The sequence below is a fragment of the Euprymna scolopes genome, chromosome 6, assembly GCF_053919585.1.
Source record: "Euprymna scolopes isolate OS-2025 chromosome 6, ASM5391958v1, whole genome shotgun sequence".
Taxonomy (NCBI): Eukaryota; Metazoa; Mollusca; class Cephalopoda; order Sepiida; family Sepiolidae; genus Euprymna; species Euprymna scolopes.
Window position 1 is genome coordinate 130,090,353 of NC_136487.1, and position 9,274 is coordinate 130,099,626.

Below are 9,274 nucleotides of genomic sequence, written 5' to 3' on the forward strand. Positions count from 1 at the left end.
TGGAGACAAACAGACAGACAGACCGATTGACAGACTGACAGACAGTCATACATCCGTTTATATATAGGATTATCATATATATGTATATGTATAATTATATATATATATATATATATATATACACATGAGTGTATATATAGCCGCACTGATGAGCTGTGATACAGCGAAACACTACTGTATAAGGATGATTTTAATGCTCCTTATCTAGTTGAGCATTTGGGTAAGCTATACACGATATACCATTAGCGTATTAAGCGACGCTCTTTGTGTAAACAGATCGAGCTTAGGTATTCGGACGATGTCAAAATGTCGTTAATTCATTAACCGCACAGCAGCTGTCGATTTGCGTAATGGTCCGAAGCCTTGACTGTCTAACAGGTGGTCGGGTTTCAATCCTGGCTTGATGTAGTTGTCTAGCCGCATTGATGAGCTGTGATACAGCGAAACAGTACTGTATGTGGATGACTATATATATATATATATATATATACATACGTATGTATGTATGTATGTATGTATGCATGGTTATTTGAACTTCACTGTGGGAATTCTTATAGAATTGTATGAAATATGCTGTTGTTTATGAAAATTATTGAATAAATATAGCACAATATACTACACCTTCTTTAATCGTTCATATCCCTGAAGGCGTGAAGAAGCAGCGTTTTCATTTTATTAAAAAAACAAAAACAAAACAAAAAACTGAAAATATGATAATAAATTTTCAATTCACATATGCGCAGCACTCATCTAAACGTGTTACGCCCTGAGGAAGTTTTCATTGCCATACGTAGGCGATTAGGCGATATTAGAAATTAAAGAAGTTGCAACAGTTGGACGATTTTATCATCATCCAATTAAATCACGCACACACACACCCACACACACACACAACCGCGCACACACAGAGACTCGTGCAGATCTAGCGATTCATCTATCAATCTATCTGTCTCGCTTTTTGTTCCAGTATATATATATATATATATATATATATATATATATATATATATATATATATATATATATATATATATATATATATATATATATATAAAGAGCATAATGTGGTGTCCCACAATTGAATAAAAACGGATGATATGGGAAAAATGTTATGCGATGTGTCGAAAGGTACAATAGCAAAAAGAAAAAAAATAAAATAAATAAATAAATAAAAAGGGGGGAAAAAAGCAGATTTGATATTCCCGAAGTACTTTTCAACCGACTCTCTTCAGGGGAATCGTCGGTAAATTGGTTAATTACTCAAAACCATGAACTGGTATATAAAATACTGTGATTGTAAGGTGGTTGGAAAAAAAAATTAGTTCACGGACGACCAAGAGTCATTAAATAACTGCAGTGAATGTTTTAACTGCCTTTGTCTGCAGAGAGAGGGACGTCGAGAATTGATGACAATAGCCTCTAGTACGTCGAGGTGTAAACGATGTCGTGCTCTATGTAAAATGGAAAAACTGTTATCAGAGTAGAGATCACGACACGTTCTCTTGTCCAACAAGTGGTCACCTATAGCAGATTCTTGCGCCTGTGAACTTCTAGAAGACGGGACCGGTTCGTGTCTACGGATACAGCCTGGAACCTGCTGAGCCACTCTGACCGATAATCGCTGTATCGTCTTGCCAACATAGTCATATATATATAAAATGAAAATTACAATTGAATTTACCAAAATGATCCAAGATGGTAAAATTAAAGTAAATTATAAATATTAAAGAATTAATATTTATAAAATTATCTCAGCCAGATATAAAAGCTCGATAAAACCAAATAGAAAATAGAGCTTATTTTCGGACGGTGTCAAAACATCGTTAAACTCACTACTCGCTCAACAGCCGACAATAGCTTTCTTCACCAGTAGCATAAAGACTGGTGAAGAAAGCTATGAGTCATAGCACTTCTCCTGAAGCTGTCTGGATCTCTTTGGACTTGTGAAGCGACACTGAATCCTGATTGCACCATGGATAACCACCCTATTCAACACATGCATGTACAATTTGGTATTCACTTTCAAGTCGACTTCGAAGATGTGAGGTGGCATGATGTGACACTCACTTGAAGCCATACCAAGACCATAACCGTCGTCAGAAACTTTGTTTTCATGACTCTGACCACGTTCCTGTTATTCGTGGCAATCCAGCGATGCATTTTGAGGGTGTTGGCAATGGTCCTGATGTAATAATTTGGATCGTTGGAGAGCATGAATTGTACAGCGGCGCATCTCCAATGTCGCTCATTGAACATTCAAGCATTATCGCTGTTGGGATTCGTACGCAACTGTAATGCACAGGTAGATGGTCTTCATAAAAAGAAAATCGGTTTTCATCAAACGGAAATGGAATCATATCGTTTTTTCGAGGGCGACAATTCTACTGTTCTAACTTGTTAAGATATATGTATAGATCTCTAAAGGTGAAAATATGTGCGTGAGGGCACTTCTCATCCTATATACTTAACAAATTTTTGATCTTGAAATTTAGTACAGAGGACATTCAGACATGTGGAAACATTTTAAAAGGGCCAGAATTAAGTAATTGGTATGTATGCGCCGTCGAATTCTTTTTATTGTTTTCAAGTGTTTCACGATTGCGCATGCGCGGTCGAAAAACATTACAGCTTCCTTATGTTAAGAATAAGTAATTGTTTTAAACGCGTTTGAAGATTCTGTAAGTATATATATATATACTCAGATTATATAGATCGATTTTGGTAAAAACATCTTTTTATTATTATAACATAAATTCATAAACTATATTTTTGTGCGATGCAGGGTAAACCAAAGTAATATAACAGCAAAACAATTCGTCACAAGCTTAATAGTCTCTCTGCCCAAGTACTGATCGACATCGCAATCAAAATTATTTTTAGGAAACATGACACCTGGAGGAACCAACAACGCATTATATTCTTTAAAGTTATTATTAACTAGCATTTCAGCCCGGCGTTGCCCAGGTGTTTGTGAGGTGTATGTTAAGCAAAAAAAAAAAAAAAAAAATCGGTCAATTTTTTAAAATTTGATCCCAATTATAACCCCTTAACATTAATTGTTTTAGGCTCAAGTCAAGGAACCGATATCTAAAATTTCAAGTGTTTAGGCCCAAAATTGGCAGAGGAGCTTTGTAGAGTTCTCAAAGGTCAAATCGTTGAACTTTGGCCCCTTAACAGACAAATTTCTGACCGAAAACCGATTACAAAGATTTACCCAAATTTCGAGTCTGTAAACTGAAAATTGACAGAGTTATTGCGTAGGAAAATGTACACACACACAAACACGTTCACTTTTATATATCTATTATGAGATAGATAATAAATTTATTAAATTCTCCGTGTAATCATTACGAATGCAATTTTACTTCATATTATTTAATTTACGTTCCCGTTTACTTAAGGAACAGCTTTTGAGCTTTCAATACACCAGCGTCTAGAAAAACCCTATCGTTACAGAAGTGGTCGCAAATAAACGCCAATTCATGTATAAACAGATAAATATCGGGTTATGATAAACTGTCGTAAGAAAAGAACTCTTACTGCGTTTAATTAAAACATCCGGGAAAGACAAGCCTCGCTATTTCTCACTCTCCATGGTAACGCTTTGTGGAGAGAATTGAGGTTGCTGAAAATGAATTTCGCTTCATTTTCAGAGGAAAATGCTGTAAAGGTGTCGTCGACGTAGTTACAATAAATGGAGAACTCCAATACATTATTAAACAGTACCGACCCCTAAAAATCAATCACTTAATTATTTTATCAATCAGTTTATCTATTATGCCCTAAATCCATCCGAAGAAATAGCAACAATATGTCATAAGGAAATGAAGTGTGATTTGACATGATTAAAATCCGAAAATTGGAAGAGAAGCTGCATATACATTTCATATGTTTCCATTACGCGATTTTGAATCATCTTGAATATATATATATATATATATATATATATATATATATATATATATATATATATATATATATATACAGATGAAGACTGAAGGATCAGTCGAAAATATGTACTTATAAAAAAAGCTTTGTAATTTTTTTTCATAATATTTTTATTCCTGCACGTCATCAATTGAAAACGAATAAAGAAAAGTTATAAGCTTTTATACTTTTCATATTCTTTTTTATACATTTCCATATATAATATAAAGCTGAATGTGTGTGTGTGTGTGTGTGTGTGTGTGTGCGTGTGTGTGGTCACGAATGGGCTCATATATGGTTGACTATTAAAAATAACTGATTACATATAATGATAGCAGATGTATCGAGACACAGGAATGAGTATCTGGCAGAACGGTGGTTCATTAAAATTGTGGGGTCTGCGGTCGCGCCTGGTTCACAAACTATGGAAATAAAAAAAAATTAAAAAAGTTTACAAGTGTTTTTTGATATAGATGTACATAATAATACTTTGTTAAGTATGTTTTAACTTTAATAGGGATGGTATAATAAAATTCCGGGGTCTGCGTTCGCGCCTGGCCTCCATAGAATGGAAATAGGCACACACTTTTATAAATACTTTTCATATCTATCTGCGTAAGTATACTTTAATAATTATGTTTCAGTTTGAAGAAATATGGTATAATAAAATTATGGGGTGTTCGTTCGCACCTGATCTCCATAGAATGGAAATATGTCACAAAGTTTAACAAGGTTTTTTAATATAGACCCACAGAATATTGTGATAATTGTTTCAGTGTGAACAGGTATGGTATAATAAATTATGGGGTTCATCTATTTTATTTTTACTTTCATCATATTTTGCTTTAGTTTTGATACACCCAAATTCAACCCAAATGTACAACCCTTCCTTTTCATAACCTATCATACTTTCATAAATCAGAGTCCATTTTTTGTAGGCTGTTTTTGAACCCTTATATGCGTTATATAAGGTGTTAATTTATTTACATTATTATATGCGTTATATAAGATGTTTATTTAATCACATTATTATATGTGTTATATAAGGAGTTTACTTAATCACATTGTTATATGCGTTATATAAGGTGTTAATTTAATCACATTAATATATGCGTTATATAAGGTGTTAATTTAATCACATTATTATATGTGCTATATAAGGTGTTACTTAATCACATTATTATATTATGTTCGTTATATAAGGTGTTAATTTAATCACATTATTATATGCGTAATATAAGGTATTAATTTAATCACAGTATAATATGCGTTATATAAGGTGTTTATTTAATCACATTATTATATGTGCTATATAAGGTGTTAATTTTATCACCTTTTTATATGTGTTATATAAGGTGTTAATTTTATCACCTTTTTATATGTGTTATATAAGGTGTTAATTTTATCACCTTTTTATATGCGTTATATGAGGTGTTAATTTAATCACATTATTATATGCGTTATATAAGATGTTAATTATACTTGTTACTAATTGCGTTAATAATGATTAGAATTAAAATTACATTACTTTAACTATCTTGTATTCAACGTTCTGAAAAGAAGACAATTGTTTAAAAATGATTGTAATTTAAACGATTAGATCTCTCTCTTTTTAAAATGATATATAGAGTACAGATATTATATCGAAAACCTATTTGAAAATACCTCATTTGAAATCTAAATTAAAAAAATCCGCAAAAACGGTCTTCTCAACCTAATAGAAATTAAAATTATGAAGTTAACAATGAGTTAAGATAACAGTCTATTTCTGTCAATACTCTCAAAATAAACCCTTGAAGAAATCTCAGACATTTACGTCTCCTGGCGTCTGGGTGGCCAAGAACACATTGCCTGAAAGTACTCGGCCTAACGTTTACAGGGAATATGAACTGGAATAGATACATTATGAGCATTGCCAAGGCTGCTGCAAGGAAGATTGGCTCCCTATACCGTGCTAGAAAACTACTTACGCCTGAAAGTATCCTGTACCTCTATAAAGCCACCATTCGCCCATGTATGGTGTACTGCTGTCACATCTGGGCAGCTGCATCTTCTGCGTGTCTCTCGCTCCTGGACAGGGTTAAAAAGAGAGTCGCCAACCTGATAGGTCCTGAACTGTCATCTAGGCTTCAGTCTCTGTCCCATCGACGAGATATTGCATCCCTCTTCGTGTTCTACAAATACTTTAATGGTGAATGCTCTGACGAACTGCAAACACTTATACCTCCTCGACGTAACTACCCCCGACAAACCCGACAAGCTATTAAGTCTCATCCCTTTACAGTAGAGATCCCTGGGTGCAAGAGGACCTTTTACTCCAATAGTTTCTTCCCCAGAACTGCAGGTCTTTGGAACTCCCTTCCGGGATTCTGCTTTCCCAACTGCAATGATATGCAGAAGTTCAAGTGTAATGTGAACAAACATCTTTCCACTCATCTCCCTTCATAATGCCCCTGCAAATTAAGTCCCTGATAGTAGCCCCCTGCTTCAAAGTGGCACTGTGCCTTGTTTGGGGTGAACATTGAATGAAAAAAAAGGAATATTTGTTTAAAAGACGGCGACGTATTAAACAGAAAGAGAAACAGTATCAAACAAAGCGATTAAAGACCCACATAGAAACACCGCACGCATATAAAGGATTGATACTAACTTCCTGCCCTCTTAGCAAGATATGACACAAGGTCGGAAAGTGGGGATGTCCAATCTACTCCCAAAAAGAGAGGTACTCTGGCCTTGCAAAAAACTGGCTGGCCCTCTCTATTGGTATTCCTCGGTAGCATCGGTAGTCTCAGGCAACGATAGTAAACTTACCCCACTCGAAGCTGGATAGCAATGCCTAGTGGAGACGCCCCCCCCCCGCAGCATGGAATACTCAGGCGGCATATTTCAGCCTGACAGGTACTGGCTCCGAACCTGTCGGGCTAATTGCCAATAACGGATTCTTGATTGGTACTTTCTATCAAAACAACAAGGAAACTCATTCTCAAACATTAAAAAAAATGGGAGGATTTTCCTATGCATTCAACTTTATTCTGTTTAAGTAACAAAATAACAAAATAACAGTTTGTAGCCCGCAGCAAAAGGTACACATATGACGGAGACGCAGGCAGAAGTCGTAGGAGTTGCACTCAAAATTATCTGTCAGATGGGCAACTTCCGCCTCACACCGATATCATGTCGAAGGAATGTCTGTTATTTGATGATTTCAATTCGAATAAACTTGCCTTTTTCAATTTAAATATAAAAAGAAAAAAAAAAGAAAACAGCCTCCACTTTGAACAAGTAAATAATTCACATTAAATTTATTATTTCAATATGTTTCAGACATTTACACAATTGCTGACTCCGCATGAATGTATTCCTCATCTACATCCCACAGCAACTTACCACAATTATCACATTTTTTTTTCTCCTTTACGTTTCTTTTCTTCTTTCTCTTTTTTTTTTGTCTCTTTCTTATTTCGCGTACTTCTCGTTCTCGGCTGCCTTTTAATCTTCCTTTATCTACTCGACAATATACACCGTCCAACTCGAATTCCAACTTCCACCGACCCGCTTCTACGCAACTTGTTTTTCTACAGTGCACCTTAGTTAAGTGAACAATTAGCTTTAAATACACCACCTAACTAGTTTGTACCCACCTTTTACACACACGTTTACTATAGACAATCCTTAATTTTTGGTCTCCCGTACGCTACCCCATGCAAAGTTTCGTATATCGGGTTCGACTCTGTTCCATTAATTCCTTGACAACGATTTAACCTTAATATAAAATCGATATTAAACATGTCTGTGTTAAATAATATTGTGCTCACTATAAAACTAATTTCTACTATAATATTGCATTACTAAACTCACAGTCAAACGTACCCCATATATATGAAAACACACACACACACACACACACACACATATATATATATATATATATATATATATATATATATATATATATATATATATATATATATATACACGTATACATATATATGCCTGTAGTCGACGTTGAAAACCCCCTTCATAGAATCTTCGTTTGCGAAGTACTGCCAAGATATCTATATGTATACATGTATATATGTGTGTATATATATATATATATATATATATAATGTACGGCATAATCGCATTGACACACCGGTTCTCGTCAGATTGCCGAATTTAAGCAACGTTGAGCATGGTTAGTACCAAATGGGTGACCATTTGGGAATTCTAGGCGCTGTATGTGCTCTGCGCTTATCTCGGCATTTGTTTCCAGTCGTCTTGTACATACACTTCACTTGTCACTGGTATTTAACAATGTCGACTCAGGAGAAGTGTGGTTAGAGATTGCGCACCTCCTGCCACAAAAATTTCATGCGCAAGCAACCCTTCGTGGGTATCGATAGTCTGTCTAAGACTGAAGAAGCCTGCTGCATGTATATATATATATATACATACATATATATGTATATATATATGCATATATATATGTATATATATATGTATATATATACGTATATATATGTATATATATGCATATATATATATATATATATATATATATATGTGTGTGTGTGTGTGTGTGTGTGTGTGTGTGTGTGTGTGTAAAAGGCGGGCATCTTAAGAGCTCTTTCAGTTATCATCCCCTACGGAGTAAACCAATAGAATACAAGGAAAAATAATATAATTGGCGAAAAAAGCGCATAGAGTGAATTCTAAAGTGCAAAAGACGATTAAAAAAAGAATATAATTAGAAATACGAGAAAGGAAGGGGTCAAAATTCATCAAAGATATTTAACGCTTTTATAGACTCCTTCTTCTATTACTATAATTCTCATCACACACACACACACACACACACACACACACACACACACACACACACACACATATATATATATACATATATATATATATAACGGCTAAATACAGACCAAAAAGCATAATGAATTTAAAAAATAAAAAATGAAAATAAAGGTTAGCTAACCAGGTTTCCTTCCCCACTTATCAAAGCTAAATCGAGCAAAATAAGATTTAAAATAAACAACAAAAAAAAAGTCATGAATATGGCGGGAGTAGGAAAAAAAACAGAAATAAACGGGAGAAAATTAACATAGAGACTAAATTAAGTCCTAGTAGATTTTCTTTCTGCTTCCAAAGAGAAAGTCTCAAGGACTTAATAAAAGAGTCTCTAAAATTTTCAAATGAAAGGGAAAGTGTTACTTACTAAGGATGGTAAACATGTCAGCACTGAAATTTGTGGCACACGCATGGTTATTTATAAGATGGGCGCAAATCGCAGAACCATAGGTATTACTCAGAACATCCGACGGTGAAAAATTTGCATAACAAATCTTTGAAGGCACAT